The following is a 25,700-nucleotide window of genomic DNA, read 5'->3' as shown; positions in this document are numbered from 1 at the left end:
CGAGAAGGGCCTGGTTCCCTTTTCTACAGTCCCTAAAAATAAGGGGCCCATGGCACTTGGGGAACAGAACGGATTTACTGGTCCAGAGCGACCAGGTACATCCAGACCCGGGACTCTTCAATCTCACAGCATGGATCCTGAAAGGGAAAGCTTAAGACATTTAGGATTTTCAGACAGGGTTGTCAATACATTGCTAAGATGCAGAAAGGACAACACTCGGAAAATTTACGCCAAGGTTTGGCAGATTTTTTGTTCTTGGAAAGAGAAAAACAATGTTAGGACAAATGACTTAAAATTTGTCTTGGAATTTTTGCAGGATGGGGTGGACATGGGATTAGCAGTAAGCACCCTCAAAGTCCAGATCTCGGCTTTATCTATATTTTTAAACAGGCAGTTATCCACTGAGTTGCATATAAAAAATTTTCTTAAAGCGGTGGCCAGATCACAGCCAGTTCCGGTCAAAATGGTACCTCCCTGGGACCTGTCATTAGTGCTAGACTATCTGATGGCGGATGACCTGTTTCCGTCAGAAACCATTTCCATAAAGATGTTAACATTAAAGGTAGCCTTCCTGGTGGCCATAACCACGGCAAGGAGAGTAGGTGACATCCAGGGGCGTAGCAATGGAGGTCGCAGAGGTCGCATTCGCGACGGGGCCCGCCGCCTGAAGCCTTGAGGGGGGGCCCGGCCGCCGGGCCCCCCCTCCCTGTTTGCATAATGTAACGTTTTGCCTTGCGAGGACGAGCAGTGTGTGGGTGCTGCCGGGCCGGCATCCTTACTAATTACAGCGCAGCCGCCGGCTCCGGCAGACAATCTCATCTCTCTCCCTCGGCTCCGCCTCCCTCCTCCCCAGCGTCAGCAGCAGACAGCAGTCATTAGCGGCAGAGCCACTGCCAGGCGAGTCTGGCGAGATGAGTGAGTCATGTCACTGCAGCTTTCTCCTAATATTTACGAGCTTGGCTGCTGTGCACTTTCCTCGCTCTGCGCGCTTTAGATGTGCCCCACTGGAACACACGCCTGGAGAAAAACTGTTACATTTCTGTTCATCTGTGTGCAGTGGTCGCTTTGCCCCATGGCATTCCTGTCTGCACGTGCATGTGTGTATCTATGTGTACATGTGAGCGCTTTGCCTGAGGCGTTACATTCTGCAGCGGCCACGTGCCAGAGCGTGATGGGTTAAACACTCAGTTTAAGAGCTTTGCTCTGTGTTCTGCTATTTGACTGCAGTGTGGCTCAGGCAGGATGAGCGGCAGAGCCAATCACGCGTGTATACTGACCGACAGGCATCGGGTGTCCTCGGCCATGTAACAGATTCACTGACAGTCTCGTCAGTGAATCTGTTACATGGCCGAGGACACCCGCTGCCTGTCGGTCAGTATACACGCGTGATTGGCTCTGCCGCTCATCCTGCCTGAGCCACACTGCAGTCAAATAGCAGAACACAGAGCAAAGCTCTTAAACTGAGTGTTTAACCCATCACGCACTGGCAAAACGCTGAGATCAGCTAGTGGGTGCATTGCACGTGCCTGGATAGCATAATGATTGAAAGACCTTGTCCTTTGTGGAGGCACACACTCCTGACATGACCACGCTACAAGGTTCACAGTCATTGCTTCTGAGGGACCTGATTAGCAGTGAAGACGCTCACATGAGCTTCTCTTCCCAAATATGCAGATCTACCGTTTGTGTATGCCAGACATGGCTGTATCTGGGCATACATGGAGAGCTAGGTTACCACTGTGTTTCAGGTACTCTGTGTTGTAGGTTGTAGCCTGGCCCTGTAGCACTACTTGGTGCATCCCTGTTCCCACCAGTGACATAGCAATAGGGGGTGCAGAGGTTTCGACCGCATAGTAGGGGCTAAGGAGCCCTCCCTCAACTCAACTGCAGATTTAGCTCTTTATTGATCCTGTGCTCATAATAATCACTTCTACAGATACTTTGAATAGTGGTAATCATTAACAAGCTGTTTCCCATCCCCCTTCTTGCACCTCTGACACTGTAGTTGCCATTGGCAGGTTTTGGTGCGCCACATCAATTGTTATGTATATAGTGCTCGCGGGGGGAGGGGGGGGTGGGGGGGCCCAATGTAAAACTTGCATCGGGGCCCAGAGCTCGTTAGCTACGCCACTGGCGACATCCAAGCTCTATCAATAAAGGACCCTTACATGATCATTCACTCGGATCGCATAGTCTTTCGTCCAGATCCCACATATCTGCCAAAGGTAGCCACACAATTTCACAGCAGTCAGGAGATAGTATTGCCTTCCTTTTCTACAAATCCCAAAAATGAGAAAGAAGACAGGCTGGCAAGATTAGATGTGAGACAGGCGATTCTGACTTATTTAAAAAGAACACAACAATGGAGAAGATCGAGTCATTTGTTTATATTGTTTGCTGGTAGCAGAAAAGGATTGCAAGCCTCAAAGTATTCAAAATCCAGATGGATTAGGGAATTAATTCAGTTAGCCTACAAGAGGAGAGACACTACTGCACCGTCTAACATTAGGGCACACTCAACACGATCACTAGCAGCCTCGTGGGCAGAAAGGTCGGGGGCCACACTAGACCAGATATGCAAAGCAGCAACCTGGTCGGGGCATTCTACGTTTGTCAAGCATTACCGGGTGGAGCAGCTTTCAAACCAGGATCAAGCATTCGGACGCAAGGTGCTCCAGGCAGTCATCCCACCCTAAGGTACAAAGAGTTCTCGCTGGTCTCAGGTGAGCTGTCCTGGAGGATGAAGGGAGAAAGGCCGAGCTACTTACCGGTAGTAGTGTTTCGGCGAAGCCTCCAGGACAGCTGCCTTAGTTCCCAGCCCAAAAAAAAAAAAAAAAAAAGGAATATAAATGATGATAGACTTGTTTGTATGTATATGTGTATATATATATTACGGGTGAGCTATGTACTCTTCTAAGAACTAATGGAAGGAGGGGTGAACAGAGCTAAGTAGGCAGAGGGCTGAACGGATTTAATTAATTGGTGCATTGTTTCCACAGGGGAGGGGCTCAATAGTAATCTCAGGTGAGCTGTCCTGGAGGCTTCGCCGAAACACTACTACCGGTAAGTAGCTCGGCCTTTCTCCCACTTAGCATGGGTATGTGTAAAAATACACCCCAAAACACATTATACTACTTCTCCTGAGTACGGCGGTACCACATGTGTGGCACTTTTTTACACCCTAAGTACGCTAAGGGGCCCAAAGTCCAATGAGTACCTTTAGGATTTCACAGGTCATTTTGCAACATTTGGTTTCAGAATCAGAATCAGAATCAGAATCATCTTTATTATCGCCAAGTACACCAAGTGGTGTACCCGGAATTGCTTGTGGTTCACATGGCAAGAGTAAATCAGGGACATATAGCAAGACATACAACAACACATGATTGCAAACGTGGCGAAGGCAGGCAGGACATACATACATTTAAAGCATCTTAGTTTCAGTTAGAGTCCTGGGGGGGTGGGGGGACAGGGATTGCTGCTGTGGGAGTCCATTCAGTCAGAGTTTGCGGCTGAGAGGAGGGGGTGCCTGGGGCTAGAATGTCCCCGGAGTGCAGGCCGGGGGGGGGGGGGGGGGGGGAGTTTTGAGTTCAGTGAGTTCAGCAAGAGAACTGCTTGGGGGAAGAAGGTGTTCATGCGCCTAGTGGTCTTGGCGGGGATGGATCTGAGACGGCGTCCCAGTGGGAGGGTCTCAAAGTATCGTCTGCCCGGGTGGGAGGGGTCGAGTAAGATTTTGGAGGCTCTTGTCTTCATTCTCGTGGAGTAGAGGAGATCTAGCGAGGGCAGTTGGGCGCCAATGATCTTTTCTGCTGTTTTTATCACTCTGTGGAGTTTATACTTGTCTTTGGCGGTTGCTCCTGCGTACCAGACGGTGATGGAGCAGCAGAGGATGGATTCGATGGTCGCGGAGTAAAAGCTGGTGAGCAGATCCCGTGACATTCCGAATTTTCTCAGTTGGCGTAGGAAGAAAAGCCGCTGTTGGGCTTTCTTTTGAGTTCTGGTGGTGTTCTGCTCCCATTTGAGGTCGCTTGATAGGGTTGAGCCTAGGAACCGAACACTTTGGACTCTGGAGACCTCGGACCCATCTATGTACACAGGAAGGGGGGCCGGAGAGAGTTTCCGGAAGTCCACGATAAGTTCCACAGTCTTTGCCGCATTGAGAACAAGATTGTTGGCCTTGCACCAGTTACAGATCCTCGCAACTTCGTTTCGGTAATTGTCCTCCCCGTTTCTGTCGATGAGGCCGATAAGCGTGGTATCATCTGCGAATTTGATAACTTTGACGGAGTCTGAGGCCGAGGTGCAGTTGTTCGTGTACAGAGAGAACAGGAGAGGGGACAGCACGCAGCCCTGCGGAGCACCGTCGTTGGTGGTTCTTTCGCTGGAGATGCGACTACCAAGCTTGACCCGTTGAGTTCTGTTGGAGAGAAAGTCCTTAACCCACCTGCAGAGGAGGGAATCTGCCCCCAGATGCGCAAGGTTGTTGATCAGAATGTTCGGACAGATGGTGTTAAAAGCCGAGCTGAAGTCCAGGAAAAGGACTCTAGCATAGGCCCCTGGGCTGTCGAGGTGTTCCGAGATATATGCCAGGCTGACATTGATGGCATCGTCAACTGATCGGTTTTCCCTGTAGGCAAACTGGAGTGGTTCGAGAAGGGAGCTGGTGGAGTGCTTCAGTTGGGCCAGCACTAGCCTCTCGAATACTTTCATGGTGATGGGGGTCAGGGCCACGGGTCTGAAATTGTTGAGTTCTGTGTTCCCTGGTTTTTTGGGGACTGGGATGATTGTGGACCTTTTGAAGCAGGAGGGAACCTTTCCTTCTGATAAGGATCTGTTGTAGAGGGAGGTGAGGATGGGAGCTAGTTGGATTGCGCAGGTTCTCAAGCAGAGTGAGGACACCCCGTCCGGGCCCGAGGCTTTCCTGGGATTGAGTCTGCGGAGGTGTCGTAGCACATCCTCTTCCTGTACTGCGGTCAGAGCGGGGATTCCACTGGCCCCTGGGGGGCCCTGGGCATCCTCTGTCGCGGATGCCGTGAAGTCTGGGGCTGACTGGGATGCTGGGGCCACAGGCTGCTTGGATTGGAGATCAAACCTACAGTAGAACTCGTTGAGTTCCTCCGCTAGTTGTGAGCTGGAAGCTGCTTGGTGAAGGGGGGGTTTGAAGTTCGTTGCCGCCTTGAGACCCTTCCAGACTTCCCGCGAGTTGTTGGACTGTAGGCTGAGTCCTACCTTATTAGAGTAGGTCCTTTTTGCTGCTTTCAGTTCTCTGTTCAGGGTATTCCTGGCTTCCCTGTACTCTTCTGGGGTGCCCGACTTGTGTGCCTCCTCCTTGATCTTGCGGAGACGTCGTAGGTTGCTGTTGAACCAGGGCTTATCGTTTGGGAAGACTTTGAAGGTTTTGGTTGGGATGCATGCATCCTCGCAGAAGCGGACGTAGGAGAGGATGTTTTCGGACCATTCCTCCAAGGTGGGTGCCTTTAGGGTCGGCCAGTCGGTGCATTCCAGACATGCCTGCAGCCTCAGTTTTGCATCCTCGGACCACTTTTTAACAGTTCTAGTGATGGGCTTCGTCGACTCAAGCTGCCTTCTGTAAGTGGGGATGAGGTGGATCACGCAGTGGTCTGAGTTCCCTAGGGGAGCGCCTCGAGAGGCCTTGTAGGCGTTTCTGAGGGCCGTGTAGCATTTGTCCAGGGTGTTGTGGTTCCTGGTGGGACAGGTGATGTGCTGCTGGAAGTGGGGCAGTTCCTGTCGCAGGTTTGCGCTGTTGAAGTCCCCTAGGGTGATGATGAGGGCCTCAGGGGAAGCAGTTTCCCAGCCCGAGATATAGTCGCTCAGTGTTCTTAGGGCATTCCTGGTGTCGGAGTCCGGTGGGATGTAGACTCCTATTAGGATGTAGGAGGAGAACTCCCTAGGTGAGTACCTGGGCCTACAGTTGATGGCTATGAGTTCAACGTCAGGGGAGCAGAACTTGCTGAGGAGTGAGATGTTGGTGCACCAGTCGGAGTTAATGTAGAAGCATATGCCGCCTCCTCTCGTTTTCCCGGAGAGGTCACGGTCCCGGTCTGCTCGGAAGAGGAGGTAGCCTGGCATCTGTACAGCGTTGTCCGGGACGTTTCCGTTGAGCCAGGTCTCCGTGAAGCAGAGCACAGGGGTGTTCTTGCTTAGCGAGGGTTTGCGGCCGAGCAGTAGGAGCAGTTCATCCACCTTGTTTGGGAGTGAGCAGACGTTCGCTAGGAGTATGGCCGGTATGGAGGAGAGTAGCCCTCTTCTCTTCAGCCTCACCCGAGCCCCTGCCCTTCTCCCCCTGTGGCGGCGATTCCTTGGGCCCCTGGCGCTACTAGTTAGGAGCGCAATGTGGGAGCTGACTGTCTCCCGCAGAGTGTCTGCAACTGATCTTTCGCAGCAGACAAGGGGCTCCCATTCCAGGAGTTCGGTGCGGGATAGGAAGCGTACGGTTTTTGTCCCCCGTGAGGGTGGATCCCCCGCGCTCCTGCCTGGGAGGGCAGCAGCTGGGGCAGTGAAGCCTGGGGGGGGCGGTGCGGGCAGCAGGCATTGTTTCTGGGTACAGTCACAAGAGCATGGGGAGCAGCAGGCAGGGTAGGCTGGAGGTGGCGCAGATGGAAGCAAGCACAGGTGGGAACAGGCGCAGATGGGGTGGCCCCGAGAGGGATCATGCACAGAGTGCATCACTGTGGCACAGCTAGTGATAGATAAATAAATTTGTAGATGCTTTTGGCAGGCTCACCATGTCCTCGACACTGGAGTGGAAGGCAGGGCTGCGGAGTGCAGATCCTTGGTGGTGGTAGGCAGCAGCTTGCGGGCAGTCACGTGTCAGCCACGTGCAGGGTCAGCTGGATACCGGCAGTGGAAGTGGAAGACCCCAGGGGCTCATCCTCCCCGGGCTGTGACCCAGGGCCCCCGCATGCATGCGAGCCAGGAGGGCGCAGCTGGCCACGGCTGGTGTGGGAAGCAGGCCTGGAGGAGGTGCCGCTGGTGTTGGAGTGTGGAGTCCGGGAGGCGGGCCTGGGACCGAAGCGGAGTGCTGCTGCTACTGTCCCCTTCCGTGGAGAGGTGTGCAGTTGACCACAGCTGTTAGTGGAGGGGGGGAGCGGGCCTTGTGATAGTGCCGCTGCTGGGAGCTTGGTGGTACGCTGCTGTCCGGGAGGCGGGCCTGGGGCCGGAGCGGAGCGCCGCTGACTGCGGCTGGTGGGACGAGCAGGCCTGCAGATGGAGCCGCTGCTGGGACGTGGCGGCCGGGAGGCTGACCCGGGGCCCGGGCGGGGTGCCGCAATCCTGGGCCTGAGGATGGAGCCACTGCTGGAGCGTGGTGGGCCGGAGCGGTGCGCTGCTGGCCGGGAGGCGGGCCTGGGGCCGGAGCGGGGTGCCGCTGTCCGCGGCTGGAGGGGGGAGCAGTCTTCGAGATGGTGCCGCTGCTGGAGCTTGAGACCGGGAGGCAATCCTGGGCCCGAGGATGGAGGACGGAGCCACCGCTGGAGCGTGGTGGGCCGGAGCGGTGCGCCGCCGTCCGCGGCCGATGGGGGGACAGGCCTGGCACTGGCGCTGGAGCCGCCTCCGTGGAGATCCAGGAGGCAGGTAAGAGATTCTGCTGTGCGGGTTCCGGAGAGTCTGCAGGCGGTGGTGTGGGGTCCTGGGCTGGGAGGCTGGGGGGCCGCAGCTGGATAGCTGTAACAAGGGACTAAAAAGAAGCGAAAAAGAGGCTAAAAAGAAGCTAAAAGGCTGGAAAGCTGGGGAGCCATGTGACCGAGGCACCTCTTACGGCGCCATCTTTCAAGACTACTCCTCACGGTTTAGGGCCCCTAAAATGCCAGGGCAGTATAGGAACCCCACACATGACCCCATTCTAGAAAGAAGACACCCAAAGGTATTCTGTTAGGAGTATGGTGAGTTCATAGAAGATTTTATGTTTTGTCCCAAGTTAGCGGAAAATGACACTTTGTGAAAAAAAACAATTAATATCAATTTCCGCTAACTTGTGACAAAAAAATAAAAACTTCTATGAACTCACCATACTCCTAACGGAATACCTTGGGGTGTCTTCTTTCTAAAATGGGGTCATTAGTGGGGTTCCTATACTGCCCTGGCATTTTAGGGGCCCTAAACCGTGAGGAGTAGTCTTGAAACAAAAATGACCTGTGAAATCCTAAAGGTACTCATTGGACTTTGGGCCCCTTAGCGCAGTTAGGGTGCAAAAAAGTGCCACACATGTGGTATCTCCGTACTCGGGAGAAGTAGTACAATGTGTTTTGGGGTGTATTTTTACACATACCTATGCTGGGGGGGGGAGAAATACCGCTGTAAATGGACAATTGTGTGTAAAAAAATCGAAAGATTGTCATTTACAGAGGTATTTCTCCCACCCAGCATGGGTATGTGTAAAAATACACCCCAAAACACGTTGTACTACTTCTCCCGAGTATGGCGATACCACATGTGTGGCACTTTTTTGCACCCTAACTGCGCTAAAGGGCCCAAAGTCCAATGAGTACCTTTAGGATTTCACAGGTCATTTTGAGAAATTTCGTTTCAAGACTACTCCTCACGGTTTAGGGCCCCTAAAATGCCAGGGCAGTATAGGAACCCCACAAATGACCCCATTTTAGAAAGAAGACACCCCAAGGTATTCCGTTAGTAGTATGGCGAGTTCATAGAAGATTGTGAAAAAACACAATTAAAATCAATTTCCGCTAACTTGTGACAAAAAATAAAATCTTCTATGAACTCGCCATACTACTAACGGAATACCTTGGGGTGTCTTCTTTCTAAAATGGGGTCATTTGTGGGGTTCCTATACTGCCCTGGCATTTTAGGGGCCCTAAACCGTGAGGAGTAGTCTTGAAACGAAATTTCTCAAAATGACCTGTGAAATCCTAAAGGTACTCATTGGACTTTGGGCCCTTTAGCGCAGTTAGGGTGCAAAAAAGTGCCACACGTGGTATCGCCGTACTCAGGAGAAGTAGTATAATGTGTTTTGGGGTGTATTTTTACACATACCCATGCTGAGTGGGAGAAAGATCTCTGTAAATGGACAATTGTGTGTAAAAAAAATTAACAAATTGTCATTTACAGAGATATTTCTCCCACCCAGCATGGGTATGTGTAAAAATACACACCAAAACACATTATACTACTTCTCCTGAGTACGGCAATACCACATGTGTGGCACTTTTTTGCAGCCTAACTGCGCTAAGGGGTCCAAAGTCCAATGAGCACCTTTAGGCTTTACAGGGGTGCTTACAATTTAGCACCCCCCAAAATGTCAGGACAGTAAACACGCCCCACAAATGACCCCATTTTGGAAAGTAGACCCTTCAAGGTATTCAGAGAGGGGCATGGTGAGTCCGTGGCAATTTCATTTTTTTTTTGTCGCAAGTCAGAAGAAATGAAAACTTTTTTTTTTTTTTTTTTTTTCACAAAGTGTCATTTTCTGCTTACTTGTGACAAAAAATAATATCTTCTATGAACTCACTATGCCTCTCAGTGAATACTTTGGGATGTCTTCTTTCCAAAATGGGGTCATTTGGGGGGTATTTATACTATCCTGGAATTCTAGCCCCTCATGAAACATGACAGGGGGTCAGAAAACTCATAGATGCTTGAAAATGAGAAAATTCACTTTTTGCACCATAGTTTGTAAACGCTATAACTTTTACCCAAACCAATAAATATACACTGAATGGGTTTTTTTTATCCAAAACATGTTTGTCCACATTTTTCGCGCTGCATGTATACAGAAATTTTACTTTATTTGAAAAATGTCAGCACAGAAAGTTAAAAAAATCATTTTTTTGCCAAAAATGTCTTTTTTGATGAATATAATAAAAAGTAAAAATCGCAGGAGCAATCAAATAGCACCAAAAGAAAGCTTTATTAGTGACAAGAAAAGGAGCCAAAATTCATTTAGGTGGTAGGTTGTATGAGCGAGCAATAAACCATGAAAGCTGCAGTGGTCTGAATGGAAAAAAAGTGGCCGGTCCTTAAGGGGTAGAAAGCCCTAGGTCCTCAAGTGGTTAAAGTGAACCTCCCGACTAAAAACCTACTCAGCAGAACTGAAAAGGCTTGGTGTTTCTTTAACAGTTTCACAGCATCAGAACTTTGTTTTTCTTACCAAAGCATCATTTTTAGCTGCATTTTTAGCTAAGCTCCACCCATCAAAGAACAAAAGCCCGGGCTTTTTTTTACCTGATGCTATACAGAGCATGATGGGATTTCCTATGTTGTTGTTCACGTTGCCTAGCAACTGGGAGAGGTACTCAGGACACAGGACAGTTGGAACTGTGTCTCATGCTCCCTGTCACCTCCTTTCAACCAAAAAGATGGCTGCCATCATGGAATCAAACAATTGCCTGTTCTTTTAAAACAGTGTGGGTAAGAGATTATATTACCTATCTATTTTAATTAACATAACTAATGTAACTTAATGACAGTATGTTTGTTTAGGCTGGTGTTCCTCTTTAAATTCTCTTATAGACTCCTGAGGCCTCTTGGCAGCAATTTGATTCACTTCACAGATAGAAAGTCTTTGGGATTTTTTTTACACAGCTTATAAACTCCAGAGAATACCTGAACGCTTGGCTTGAGCTAGGAGAAGTTCATACATGAATACTTAGATCAATTAGCCTTCTTTACATTAATTTTTCCACCATGTAGCTTCTTTGACAAGTTTATCTTTTCCTCTCCTGTAGGCACTGTTATAGATTCTGCCTCACTGTATACAGGAAATCATCTCTCCAGCTTTACTATCTTCTCTTGTATCTTCCTGCTTTCTACTCTGAATACGTCTTAATCAGTTGATTACTTTTTCTGCCTCTCTCTGCACAGTCTTCAGGTTCACTGTACCTCTCTGTTGCTCTCTTAATCACTTCAGCCAGCTTGGCACATCATCTTAGCAGTGCCATGGTCTTTCACAGATCAGTTTCTTCACAGCCATCCAAAAAATTTCGACACTATAGCTCCAACCAGCTCAGACCAGTTTTCTCAACTGCCACTCTAGTCTGTACAGAGCATGCTCAGAAAAAAAACAGCTGAGTCAGATCCAGGCTCTCTTTGTCCACCCCCTGGAGGCGGGTACTCTTCCTCTCACAGCTCTGGTTCCGCCTCTTCTGCAGCTGGTGGCCATTTTGGATCCGGTCTTTGCCAAATTCTGCAGCCCTGTGATTCAGTAACCTGTGCTAGCAGCATCTGACAGGCTGCAGCTGCTGGCCAGGCACAAAAAAAAGCTCTTTGCTTTCTTCTAAACTTCTGGCAGGGCTACAGACGCCCACCTGCTCCTGCAGTAGATGCCGTTGCTGGATGCGGGGACTCCAGTTCCTCTGATGGGGAAGCCAAGGATCCATCTCATTCTTCAAGAAACGGTGAGAGCAGGGGTGAAAGCAGGGAGGGTTTGTTTGATAGGCTAAATGTATTGGTTGATTGTTTGAAGCAGGTGTTTGAAAGATTGCCTGTTTCTAGGAATGCTGCTTCTAATTCTGCTACACCTCCTGCAGTCTGGGTACCCCCAGGCAACCAAACAGTTATTCCTATGCCTGCATCTTTTCCTTCATAGTTTGATCCTGATAATATTCCTCTTCCGGTTTTTAGATCCGACGTCTTTGAACATTTTTATAAAGAGGCTTCTCCTCTCGGTTACCATTTGCCTCTGGCAGTGAAGGAAAACATTTGGTGTGGAGAATATGTTGACCTCTTGTCATTATTGCCTTCTAGCAAGGACTATTTATTAAAGGATAAGAAAGAGGAGGACGACAGGCGTAGACCAGTCATGAGATCATTCAATAATTGGCTCCAAGCCTTTTTAATTTTAGCCAGTGTTTTCGAGAAGCAGCCAGAGGTGGCTGCAGGTTTATTTCAACATATGTATGCAGTGTTCGAGGCCCAACGGCAGTTTGGACTAGTGATGGCTTGGTTTACCTTTGACAATGCTTTTTTCGTCAGAAGATGTCAATCTATCACTCACTGCGTTGGGGCTCGAAAGATGTTGGTCTGTGGATCAGCATAATGTTACTGTAACGAAAATTCCACGACGCCGGATGGATTGCGGAAAAATGGTCGCATCCATTCCGGCAGGCGGACCTTCCAATGCGGAATGCGGAAATTTGTCCACATCCGCCTCGCAAGACCCTCCGGGCGCACCGCGCCAAACTCACCGGCGTGCTGCTCATCAGGGCTCTGCCATCTTGCCTCTAGGGGGTGTGTGCGCACGCCAGGCATGCCTTTATACCCCTAGAAAGCGTGTAGCTGACCTGGAGGTCAGCTGACGTTTTTAGCCTGTTCTGATTGGTTGCTGCTTGGGGTGGGGACTTCTCTCCCAGGCAGTATTTAAGGAAGTGCTTTTCAGTCACACTTCGTCTGTGTTTGCGATACCCTGTGTCAGCACTCAGACCTAGTCAGTTCCCGTGCGATAATCCGGCAGGACCCCGGCTCTTGTAACACCTAGCTAGTCTTGCATTTGATATTGCGTTATATATTGGTTTATCGCCAATATATACGCATATTGAACCATATTGATTTATTGTGTATGACTCTGTGCCTGTCTTGACTATTCTCCCGTTTTCTGATTCTGTACTTCACCAGCCCGTACCGTTATCGACTATTGGGCTTGGTTTCTGACTATTCTCTTGTCTCACGTTTCTGTACTGTTGCCGCCTGATCTGTTGCCGAACCTCTATTTGTCTGACCTTTCTCCCTTCAGTTGAACGTCTCCCACTGTAGGGTCTCTATCTGAGGCTTGCCTCTCTGAGACGCCCGCCCCTAGCAGACCGTTACTGCTAGAGGCCGAGACTCCTCCACTGCTTCCCTTGGAGGATCTCACACACGGGGTTCCCATTCAGAGGTAACCACACCTCTGAGGAATTACTGTGTGGTGGACATTTCCACAAACTTGTGAATTTACACTGTATTGTATCTTGCTACATTTGTTTTGTGTGTCTACTACCTTTTGATCAGCCCGCATTATTGGAAATTCCGCAAATTGCTATATAATCGGGCCAATCCTTGTATTATTAGTGATTCTGCGGATCACTAATAATCAAGGCTCGGAGTGTGGCACTGATCTTTGACAGATCGTTACAGTTACCACAATGCTCTCAATCTCCTAAGTCTAGTACGCACAGCGGAAATTTTAATAATGTCCCTTTGAAGAAAGGCTTTTGTCATGCCTTTAATGAGTCACAGTGCAAGTTTGCGGCTAATTGCCGCTATAAGCAGCAACTGTGGCGGTCTTCTCTCAGCGCCGCGTTGTTTTAAGAAGGTATCCGTGGTAGTTCAGGGCTCCACTAAGGAGTCCTTTCTTTGGAGCATGGACTCCAGTGAAGCTTCATGAGCTAATGCCGTGGCTCTATCGGTTCCCAAATCGGGAGATCAGCACGTTTCTAGCTAACAGGTTTTCGAAACGGTTTTCATATTCCCCCCTTTACAGGATCCGGCTGTTCTTGGGTCGAGAACCTGAAATCGTTTAAATTTTTGTCAGTGGTTGTTCAAGATAAAATTGACAAGAAGATTGGAGCTGGTAGGGTAGTTGGCTCTTTTGCCTCGCCACCTTTCCCTGACTTTACATTTACCCCCTTGGGAATTGTTCCGAAGAAAGACCCAGGCGAATGGCGCCTTATTCACCATCTATCTTTTCCCAAGGGTGACTCTCTAAAAGACTCTATTGAAACCTATTTACGATCCAAGAAAATTGTAAGGGAAAACAGGAGGAGGAGTACACTCCAATCAAATACATAAACTGTTTATATTACAAACATATACATTTTATTATTAAATTCCACTAGTAAAAATCTTTTGTTCCATTAAGACAGTGTACCTATAATGAAGTCGGCCGACCCTCATATCACATCACACCCACCAAACATACACTCATACATACGGGGGCAAAGTTCATTTGAAGTGATCACTAGATTCAAATAACTCCTGTATGCAGATAGATGCACCTTAAATTCCTCCAGCTAGCATAGTGTTCCTCCGTTAGTACAATAAGCACAATGATTGTTAGTAAAGCAGCGACACATCAAGCACATGCAGCAGGAAAAGGGATTACCCTTCAATTGCAAGTCAGTTCAAAAAGTGCATGTGCATGTCAATGAAGCAGCATAAGCAACAATTCATTAACGATCCATTTCACATCTGTCTTTCGATCAGGTTATATCTGTGAAACGAAGTTATGGTAAACAAACACAAACAAACACAGAACATTTATATCGCGCTTTTCTCCTGGCGGACTCAAAGCGCCAGAGCTGCAGCCACTAGGACGCGCTTCATAGGCAGTAGCAGTGTTAGGGAGTCTTGCCCAAGGTCTCCTACTGAATAGGTGCTGACTTACTGAACAGGCAGAGCCGAGATTTGAACCCAGGTCTACTGTGGTAGAGGTGCCTTACTAGCTAAGGTGGATAAAAAATCGGCATTTTGGTTGCTCCCGATTTGGCCTGGAGGTTTCAACGCTCTAGGTTTTCAGTTCAACTGATTATTTTATTTTGATATGTGTCTCCCCATGGGCTGTGCTCTCTCCTGTGGTTACTTTGAAGTCTTTGCCACGTTCATCAAGTGGGTCGTACAACAAGAATATTGTTTGGGTTCAGCGCTTCTTACCTCAATGATTTCTTGTTTGTCGGGTCTCCCAATACAGACAAAGTGTTTCAATTGTTTTTGACATTTTATCGTATTGCTGAGAAATTTGGCATCCCAGTCGCGGAAATAAAATCGGTTTTACCCACGACTGAATTGGTCTTTTTTGGAATTTCCATCGACACAGTGTTAATGGAATTCCGTTTGCCCCTTGAAAAATTTCCAAACTTTGCTGACTTTGCTGAACAACCTTTTAGGCAAGTCGAAAGCAACGGTCAAGGAGTTGCAGGAGCTCCTTAGTCACCTGGCTTTTGCGAGTCACATTATGCCCATGAGGAGAGTATTTTCGCGACGCACGGCACGCTTGCTGTCTGGTCTAAAGAATCCTTCCTGGCACGTTTGATTGACTAGGGAAGTAAAAGACCTGCTAGTCTGGTATAGCTTCCTGATTAGTTATAATGGGAAGCCTATGTGGCAGGATGACTTTGTGAAAGATGATCAGATGGACTTGTTCACAGATGCAGGTGGGTCGATCGGCTATGGTGTATACTGGAAAGGTCACTGGAGTGCTGAAAGGTGGCCGGCTTCCTGGTTTGAGCAAGGACTCGTTAAGAACATTGTCCGTCTGGAGCTGTTTCCTGTGCTGGTTGCATTTTCGATTTCGGGCAAATCTTTTGTGAACAAGACAAGAGAATTTTGCTCCAATCGGACAATAAAGGAGTGGTTTATGCAGTGAACTGCCTTTCGTCTAAGTCTCTCCCAGTCTTGCATATCCTTAGACAATTAGTCTTGCTCTGTCTTAAATTTAACGTATGGTTGAAAGCTGTCCATTTACCTGGTAAGCCCAATCTGATTGCTGAGACTTTGTACCGGCAGCAGCTGTCAGCTTTCAAGATGCCTTCGCCAGCGACGGATGAAGAAGGATGCCGTGCCCGGCTCATTTATGGACATTGATTGGGACTTAGTGGCAGCTTCTGTACATAAATCACTTTCTGCGAAAACATGGGCTAATTATTCAGCTGCATGGCAGGATTGGTGCAATTACGCCCAGCTGTTTAAGAAGTCTCCATTAGCTGATGAGGTAGAGTTAGTTTTGTCGTACGTATGCTCCAGAGTTTTGTTGGGGGTCTCAATCCCATCTTTGCAAAGAAAACTATGTGGTATCTCTTTTTTCAGGAAGTTGCATTATTTGCCTCCTTGTACTGATTACTGCTTTGTTAGGCATGTGATGAAAGGCCTTCATTCAGGTCTTTCGGTACCTGATGGCAGGCTTCCAATTTTGTTTGAGTTACTGGGAGACTTGTTGCTTATTCTCCCTTTAATTTGCGTTTCCGACTACGAAGTTCGTCTTTTTCGGGCAGCCTTTTCTCTAGCGTTTTTCGGTGCATTGCGAATCTCATTAGTTTCAAAGGCTAAATCTGAGCATTCTGGTTTGCGGTTGCAAGATGTTTCTTGGTCCAGTAGCTCAGTTCAAATCTTCATTAGGAAGTCTAAAATGAATAGTCGGTCGAGGCGCTTGGCTTACGCTTTTTCGGTTAGATGATTCTTTGTCGTGTCTGGTTTGTTTGGTTAGTGATTTTTCCGGAATTTGTTTGTCGTCCCCATCTTTTCTTTCCCATGCTGATGGGTCGGCTCTTTCGATTTTTCAGTTTAGAGCCGTCCTTTGCAAATGCATGAGTACTTTGGGATTGCAGGCTTTCAAATATTCCAGTCATGGGTCGGCTCTTTCGATTTTTCAGTTTAGAGCCGTCCTTTGCAAATGCATGAGTACTTTGGGATTGCAGGCTTTCAAAGCATGAGTACTTTGGTTAGTGATTTTTCCGGAATTTGTTTGTCGGCCCCATCTTTTCTTTCCCATGCTGATGGGTCGGCTCTTTCGATTTTTCAGTTTAGAGCCATCCTTTGCAAATGCATGAGTACTTTGGGATTGCAGGCTTTCAAATATTCCAGTCACTCCTTTAGGATTGGGGCAGCCACAGAAGCTGCTAGATTAGGATTGTCTGAATCAGCATTTAAAAAAATAGGTTGATGGGAGTCCAATAGATATAGGTTATACGTCCGCCCTGCTTTAGTTGTTTAAACTAACTTGTTCTCTTTCCTAGGCTTGAAACAGGTGGTTTGGATTATCGTCCATTCGTTCATCATTTGGGCAAGAAGGAGGGCTAAGGAGAGGCCTTTTACGGACAATTTGGACTTGAGCATTGGTGCTTTCCAGATATATTGTAAAGGTTGTAGGGGTATGAGGTGGGAAGCTTTGATGCAGAGGCGCCTCTAGAGACCAGCTGATAAGCTAATTGCCTAAAGCGACAGATTTATGGCAGGGCGCTTTGAGGGGAAAAAAAAGTTTATTTTCCCTGTCCTTAGAGACTGAAAACTTAGGGAATGGAGATAAACAGTTCTAATGAAAGCCTCTGCTGCTCAGCCTCAAATAAGGGATCTACAAACCTTTTGTCTACCACACTTTGTATGGCATTCCCTAATGTTAGTGTTATCTCGGGATCTACAGTGTGTCTGTGTGACTCCTGTCCTGCCGCCCCTCCTTATGACTTGAAAAGAAGAGAAGGATGGTGTCTTTGTGTGCATTCCAGAACGGACAAGCCAGGAGGAAGGAGGGAGATTTTCCCCCAGGCTGCTGGTACAGTGTATATGGCAATGTGAAGTACTAGGCTGGTTGAGGGAAATAAATGGACAATTTGATGGCAAGCTGGTAAATGTACACAGCATGATGCAGAAGAGAGGCTTGCCTCCTACAGTGTCCTTAGAAAAAAACTCTGTCTGCTTTCTCATCATTGTAAAGACTGCATGTGGTCAGGTAGATAAGGTATTACACAGGTTGAAAAGTTTTCGACAGTCCCTAGACTCCATGTGGGCTACTGCAGCTTGTGTAAGAGATTGGAAGGACAGGAGTCACATTACAGGCAAGTCACCTGTGTAATGTGGCTGCAATACAGATAAGCTCTCTGCTCCATGTCAGGCTGTTCTCAGTATCTTTCCACTAGTGGTGCTCAGCAGAGCTCGAATATTCGAGTAGCTCGAATATTCGATCTCTTTTTCAGCTATTCGAGCTCGGTATTCGAGCTCCGAATAGCTGGAGCTATTCGAATGGGCTATCCGAGTACACTCGAATAGCCCATTCACTATTCGAGCTATTCGAGCAAACCGGCGCTATTCGAGCTCGGTGCCGAGCTCGAATAGCGTCATAGCCCAGATTGATGTCCTTAGAGCCAATCAGAGGGCTCCCAGGCCCTCTGACGGCAGCCAATCACAGAGGGGGACCCTGGCCAGCCCCTACCCTATAAATAGCGGCCGCCATGTTAGGTTTTTCCATGCTTGCCTGAGACTTGTACAGAGAGAGAGTTGCTCCTTTGTGCTTTGGCTTAGCAAGTGCTCTATTGTGGTCATTTACCTAGCGTTTTTGCTCACCTACACCTGCCATATACACCTATATTGTTGTTAGTTAGATAGACATTGTATTTTAGTTAGTAGCTTGTGTGTTACATTAGAGAACTGCAGGCAGCTGCTGCAAGCTTACAGGTTTAGGCCTCAGGGGGGCCTTGCCTCTGTGGGCAGCTGTCCTCTGTTTATTTCTCTCATCTATACCAGTATTTCTGCTGTCCTTTACTAATAGTATTGTAGTTATACTGTACTAGGAGTAGGACACTCACTGACTGTCACTTTTTATAGGCTACTAGCTAGCTTCTGCGTGTGTGCACTCACTCACTGTCTGTGTGTACACACACTCTATTTCCTTCTGATTACTGATTGATTATTGTTAGTTGTACTTACTTACTACTTACTCTTACTGTACCCGTAGGGACACTCACTGTCACTGTTCATATAGGCTACTAGCTCCTGCGTGTGTGCACTCACTGTCTGAGTGTACACACACAACACACACTCTATTTCCTTCTGATCGCTGATTGATTATTGTAATTAGTTAGTTCTACTTACTGGTGTTACTACTTACTCTTACTGTACTAGGAGTCTAGGACACTCAGTCACTGTGTTCATAGGCTACTAGCTCCTGCGTGCGTGCACTCACTGTCTGAGTGTACACACACCCACACTCCATTTCCTTCTGATCGCTGATTGATTATTGTAATTAGTTAGTTCTACTTACTGTTATTACTTACTCTTACTGTACTAGGAGTCTAGGACACTCAGTCACTGTGTTCATAGGCTACTAGCTCCTGCATGCGTGCACTCACTGTCTGAGTGTACACACACCCACACTCCATTTCCTTCTGATCGCTGATTGATTATTGTAATTAGTTAGTTCTACTTACTGGTGTTACTACTTACTCTTACTGTACTAGGAGTCTAGGACACTCAGTCACTGTGTTCATAGGCTACTAGCTCCTGCCTGCGTGCACTCACTGTCTGAGTGTACACACACCCACACTCCATTTCCTTCTGATCGCTGATTGATTATTGTAATTAGTTAGTTCTACTTACTGGTGTTACTACTTACTCTTACTGTACTAGGAGTCTAGGACACTCAGTCACTGTGTTCATAGGCTACTAGCTCCTGCGTGCGTGCACTCACTGTCTGAGTGTACACACACCCACACTCCATTTCCTTCTGATCGCTGATTGATTATTGTAATTAGTTAGTTCTACTTACTGGTGTTACTACTTACTCTTACTGTACTAGGAGTCTAGGACACTCAGTCACTGTGTTCATAGGCTACTAGCTCCTGCCTGCGTGCACTCACTGTCTGAGTGTACACACACCCACACTCCATTTCCTTCTGATCGCTGATTGATTATTGTAATTAGTTAGTTCTACTTACTGGTGTTACTACTTACTCTTACTGTACTAGGAGTCTAGGACACTCAGTCACTGTGTTCATAGGCTACTAGCTCCTGTGTGCGTGCACTCACTGTCTGAGTGTACACACACCCACACTCCATTTCCTTCTGATCGCTGATTGATTATTGTAATTAGTTAGTTCTACTTACTGGTGTTACTTACTCTTACTGTACTAGGAGTCTAGGACACTCAGTCACTGTGTTCATAGGCTACTAGCTCCTGCCTGCGTGCACTCACTGTCTGAGTGTACACACACTAAATTTACTTGTGATTACTACTGATTATTGTAACTGCTAGTTGTACTTCCTGACTGTTACTACTTACTTATTGTACTAGGGGACACTCACTCAGTCACCTCACCAACCAACCCACTCCATTAAAGTACCCCACTTTTCACCCGCCCTTTTAAAAAACTTTTGTCTATACGCCCAAAACATTGAAGATGTCTGGAAGTGGCAGCCAGCGCGGTTTGGGCAAGGGGAAGGGCAGCAAGGGAATCAGGAGGAGAGGGAGCAGCATTGTGGCAAGCCGCGGCCGCGGGCGCGCCACCATGCACAGTTCCGCAGCAGCAGCAGCAGCGTCAGTGGCTAACATTCCTCCCATAGCCACTGGCCGTGGACGCCTTGGGCGCCGCCCAGCAGGAGCATCTGCAACTCACGCTGCAGAGACACAGCAGCAGCAGCGTGTAGCACCTGCTCCCATTTTCCTCCAGCCGGGTCGGAAACGTCCCATTGAGGAAAAGGATGCAGACACTGTGGTGCAACTCATGACGGAGGATGAGCAGCCCGCCATCAGCTCTGCATCCGAGGCCTCCACCCTCACCACCACCACCACCACCCCTGTTCGCAGCAGCCGCCCAGCAGGGTCTGGGGAGGAGGCCAGTTCACCGTCAGTCGCCGACCTGTCATTCAGCACTCTTTTGACCCCAGGCATGATGAGTCAATTGTCTGCTGTTGTTGGCGATTTTGAGGAGGAGATGCTGATGGGCACTTTGGGGGATGAGGGATTGGACAGCAAGACTGTGGCGACAGTCAAGCAGCCCATCCATGCATCAGGAGAGGAGTTTGGGGGGTCATCATCCCAGCAGGACATGTTTCAGGAGGGGGAGGATGATGGTGATGACCCGGTGACAGACAGAGACTGGGTGCCACCACCTCCAGGGGATGTCTTCCTCAGCAGCTCGGAGGAGGAGGAGGATGCGCTTGTGGGCCTTGCAAGGAGGCGCATCATTGCAAGCATTGGCAGCGTCCCACAGCCTGCTGGTGTCTCAGGCTCAGCAGCAGCAGCAGCAGCCAGTACCACCACCAGCCGCACCCAAGCCCCCCCCCCAACCACCACAGGGAGACAGGCAGCAGCGCTTCCATGCCGTAGGGGGATGTTTCTGTCACCAATCTGGCGCTTTTTCACCATGCCCACTGTGTACAGCAAGTACGCCACTTGCAACCACTGTCAGCGGAAGTTGAGCAGAGGTGCAGACCCCTTAAAGTTCAGCACCAGCTCGCTCATCAACCACCTTGCGGCTAAACATTTCCACCAGCATGAGGAGTTCCAGAGGCTGAAGGCATCTGGTGCTGGCAGTGGCACCACACCCATCACTGCACAGCCTTCAGCAGCAGCAACAGCAGCCACCCGCCCTCCTGCTCCTCCAGCAGCACCAGCAGGAGTGCGCAAAACGCACTGCTCCTCCCCCCTCTGCAACTCCTGCCGCCGACACTGAGGCCTGTTCTGGCAGCCAGTCCTCAGTGGCCTCCTCCGCTGTGTCTGCTGATTCCCGTGTCAGCAAAAGGCCACGCCAGAGCCTTTTGAGCGAGTCCTTCCAGGGGGTGGTTAGGGCTCTGCCTCCCAGCAGCCGTCGCGTGCGGCAGCTGAACGGCTTGCTGGCACGGGCCATGTGCTCCCAACTCCTGCCGTACACGCTCGTGCAGGAGGGGAGCGACATGCGGGCGCTGCTTGCTTGTGCAGCCCCAGACTGGCAGCTCCCCAGCAGACACTTCTTCGCCCGCAAGGCCATTCCTGCACTGCACCGCTTTGTGATGGCCAATGTGCAGCGAGGGCTGGAGCACGCGGTTGGTGAAAGGGTCCACGTCACCATGGACTCCTGGAGCAGCCGCTTCGGGACAGGCCGCTACCTGTCCTTCACTGTCCACTGGGTCAGCTTGGTGGAAGGGGGTGAGGATGGGAGAGCAGCAGCGGGCACAGCAGCAGCAGCAGCAACACAGTGGGTGGTGCCACCCCGCAGGGTCAGGGGAACTGCAGCGGGTTCCTCCGATCCTCTGCCATCCTCCGCCACACCTGGCCAAACCCCCCGCCTCAGCAGCAGCGTGCAGGCCCGCCACTGCCAAGCGCTGCTGCACTTGGTCAGCCTTGGCAAGACCAAGCTGACGGCAGCCCACGTGTTGGCCAAACTCCAGGAGCAGGAGAGGATTTGGCTGACCCCCAGAGGCCTCAGAGTCGGAGAGGTGGTGTCCGACAATGGGGCCAATCTGGTTGCTGCCATAGACAGGGGAAACCTGACCCACATCCCCTGTCTTGCCCACGTGCTGAACCTGGTGGTGCAGAAGTTCCTGCGCACCTACCAGGGGATGGGCGAACTGCTGGAAACGGCAAGGAATGTTGTGCGTCACTTCCGGTGCTCGGCTGCAGCCTGTGCGAGCCTGGAAGACGTGCAAAAGGAGCTGGATCTGCCACGCCATCGGCTGATCCTTGACGTTCCGACTCGCTGGAACTCCACCCTGGCGATGTTGGAGCGTCTGGTTGAACAGAGGCACGCTGTCAACCAGTACCTTGCCCTGGCCACTGTTTCCGCAGCTCAGAGAAGGGACAAGACCAGCAACATCCCGTCCATCGTCCCCGATGATGACTGGAGGCACATGCAGCAGGTGTGCTTTGTGCTGGCTCCCTTCCTGCAGGCCACAAACATGGTGAGCAGGGACCATGCTATGGTCTGCGAGTGGGTGCCCCTGGTTTCTCTGCTGAACAGGGCCCTCGATGCTTTGCTGGAACAGGGAGCGGCAGCCTTGGACCAGCAGGAGCGGCAACCAGCTGCGCAGTCCACCTCTGAGGGGGAGGAGGAGGAGGACTTGGTGGAGGTCCCTGACCTGGCTGCTGATGAGGGGGATCAGCACAGCGCAGCTGAGTTGGTGCGGGGGTGGAGAGAGGATGAGGCGGCAGAGGAGGAGGATGAGGACAGCACTGACGTCGATGTGCCAGCAGACGTGGCCCGCCTCTTCCCAATGGCAGCGCACATGCTGACGTGCCTGCGCAGGGACCCCAGGGTGATCCAGATGAAGCAGAGGGAGGACATCTGGATCAGCATGATGTTGGACCCACGCCTCAAGGGGAAGTTGAGCCAGTTCCTGCCGCCTGCAGGAGGAGACCCAGCGCAACAAATAAGGAGCTTGCAGCAGGCCCTTGTTGAGCGCTTGGAGGAAGCCTTCCCCCAGCCTTCCACCCCCACTGTCCAGCAGCCAGCACAGAGGCAGCAGCAGGTGCCTGCATCCAGCAGCAGCAAGCGCCCCACAGACCTGCTGTCTCTCAGCCACGAGCTCTACAGGACTGTAGAGGCTCCGGCAGCAGTGACTAGAGAGGAGATGCATGCAGCAGCATCCTCCTCCGGTCACAGCCAGCGCCTGACCCGCATGGTGGCTGACTACATGGGGTCGTACAGCGGGCTTGACAGCGATGCCCCTGTTGATCCCATGGAGTATTGGGTCAAGCGCATGGAGATCTGGAGCGAGCTAGCGCAGTACGCCCTGGAAGTGCTGTCCTGCCCCCCTTCCAGCGTGCTGTCCGAGCGCTGCTTCAGTGCAGCTGGTGGCGTGGTCACCGAGAAACGCTCACGTCTGTCTCACAAGTCTGTGGACAGACTGACGTTTCTCAAGATGAACCAGGCGTGGGTGGAAGGCGAGTTCCTGGCCCCTGTTGTCGGCGAGAGGGGGACATGAACTGGCTGCCGGAACCATCGTTAATGTGCCTTACCACCCTTTACCACCTCCTGGCTCCTGCTCACTAAGCCAGCCTGGTTCACTTTGACTATTATGTCGCCTGCAGCCACACATTTTACACCTACAGTGGGCTGCTGTGTACTGCCCTTCTGCTGTCTGTCTGTGTTTCCCACTGCGAGGGTACACAGAATTACCTTCTTCTGCTGCCACTCTGCCACCAGCTATTACGTCAAACAATAGCTATATTGGTTGCAAAACCAAAACCAAACAAACCATTAAAAAAAAAAAGGTTTAATTTTTCTGAGGTGCCCGGGTTGAAAACTGTGTTGTCCCAGTTGTGTATTGGACACAATGTGGGCTGCACGACCGCTGTCTGGGACCTCCTGTTGTGTTTATTTACAGCCCTGGTATCACCGCTAGGTACCAGGGCTATTATGTCACGCTGCCTGCCTCATTGACTGCATGCTGCCACACACTCATCCTCCTCCTCCTGCTGCTGAATTTACCTCCTGCTGTCTGTGTGTTTCCACTGCCAGGGAGCACATACAATGGCGCTTCCAACATGCGTGCGCCACCAGCTATTTGTTGTTACGCTCAAAAATAGCTGCATTTCTTTAAAAAAAAAAAATGAAAAGAGAAATAAGTGAAGAAGAAGAAGATGAAGAAGATGAAGAAGAAGAAGAAGAAGAAGAAGATGAAGAAGATGAAGATGAAGAAGAAGATGAAGAAGATGAAGAAGATGAAGATGAAGAAGATGAAGAAGATGAAGATGAAGATGAAGAAGATGATGAAGATGAAGAAGATGAAGATGAAGATGAAGAAGATGATGAAGATGAAGAAGATGAAGAAGAAGATGAAGATGAAGATGAAGAAGATGAAGATGAAGAAGAAGAAGATGAAGAAGAAGAAGATGAAGAAGAAGAAGAAGATGAAGAAGAAGAAGAAGAAGAAGATGAAGAAGAAGAAGAAGATGAAGAAGAAGATGAAGAAGAAGAAGATGAAGAAGAAGAAGAAGATATAGAAGAAGAAGATATAGAAGATAAAGAAGAAGAAGAAGAAGAAGTATATACAGTACTGAACAAAATTCTGGACACAACTTCTCTTTTCACCTTTTTTTTTTTTAAAGGAACATCCCCACATAATCACTTGCTGTTGTTACTTGGAAAAAAATATGTTTCTTGCATCATTCACCCTCAAAACAAGTGTTGGGAAGCTATTTAAGGCCAATTCGAATAGTCAGCTCGAATAATGAGCTCGAATACCGACTCGAATAGTGAGCTCGAAGTCCGAGGTCGAATCGAATAGTAAAATTTATTCGACTCGAATATTCGACTGACCTCGAATAATTTACTATTCGAATTCGACCAAACTCGAATTTTAAAAAGGGGTATTTGAGCACCAGTTTCCACTCCTCCTCTCTCCCTCATTCACCTTTGTTTCCCCCCCTTCCCCTAGTGCTGGCTGTCTTTTCCTCCTCTTTCTGTATAGTGTAATTGTTAAGGGCTCTGCCTCTGGCACAGGCAGCCTGGGTTCAAATCTCTGCTTCTTTCTACTCAGTAAGCCAGCACCTATTCAGTAGGAGACCTTGGGCAAGACTCCCTAACACTGCTACTGCCAACTGAGCGAGTCAGCACTGAGTCCGCCAGGAGAAAAGTAATTATAAATGTTCCTTGTTACTCTCTACTTTGCCCCCCCCCCCCCAATCTTACCCTTACAATTGAATCACCCAATCTTGTTATTCGTAACCCTAGCCTATAGCTGTCAATACATGCATTCATTTTTACAGACAGATTCTTTCAAAAGGATCGAATATGGCGATTATCAACCACCACATTGATCAGAATTTCAATCAATCCATGGCAAAAATTTACCAAAAGTACAATCAAGCAGTACATTTTTACAATTGGACACAGTGGTATAGTGGTAGTAGATCGGCGGCTCGTAGTATTGCACTGAACTACTACGGTAATATGATTATTTTCTGGTGAAAAGCTGCCGCATTGCGAATATTTTAATGGAGAGGGCGGGGGGGGGGGGGGGGGGCGCCACAGGTTTCCTTGCCTGGAGTGACAAAACGGCCAGAGGTGCCCCTACTTTGATGCCCAAGTTAGTATGTCTCGTGGACGAATGGCCGGTCCCAGACAGTTTAATAATCCATTTAGGGGGGAATTACCTGGGCAAAGTCAAAAGTTTGAACCTTTTGGTTAGGATGCGTAGAGATTTTTTGCAGGTTCACAAAACCTTTCCGAATACGGTTTTGGTTTTCTCCAAAATTGTCTCCCGCTTGTTGTGGTATGTATCCCATAACAAGCGTTTCACAGAAAAGATTAGGAAACGTGTGAATTGGGCCCTATGCAAATTTCTCC

At 49.2% G+C, this 25,700-nt stretch overlaps 1 protein-coding gene across 4 annotated transcripts in view; it reads right to left on the bottom strand.

Moving 5' to 3' along the window:
- Window positions 1-25,700, bottom strand: part of LOC137527529 (gamma-aminobutyric acid receptor subunit beta-4) — a 608,888-nt gene that overhangs the window by 521,276 nt on the left and 61,912 nt on the right. Inside the window, exon 1 of one of the 4 annotated variants that reach the window (XM_068248068.1) lies at window positions 10,582-10,934. The exons of the other annotated variants lie outside the window; for them this stretch is intronic. The gene's annotated coding sequence lies outside the window, so the exon portion shown is untranslated. Of the gene's footprint in view, window positions 1-10,581; window positions 10,935-25,700 lie in introns of those variants that run through there. 4 annotated transcript variants of the gene reach the window in all.

The sequence above is a fragment of the Hyperolius riggenbachi genome, chromosome 8, assembly GCF_040937935.1.
Source record: "Hyperolius riggenbachi isolate aHypRig1 chromosome 8, aHypRig1.pri, whole genome shotgun sequence".
In the NCBI taxonomy this organism is placed as follows: domain Eukaryota; kingdom Metazoa; phylum Chordata; class Amphibia; order Anura; family Hyperoliidae; genus Hyperolius; species Hyperolius riggenbachi.
The sequence above is the reverse complement of the archived record's forward strand: the minus strand, read 5'-3'. Positions and strand labels throughout refer to the sequence as shown.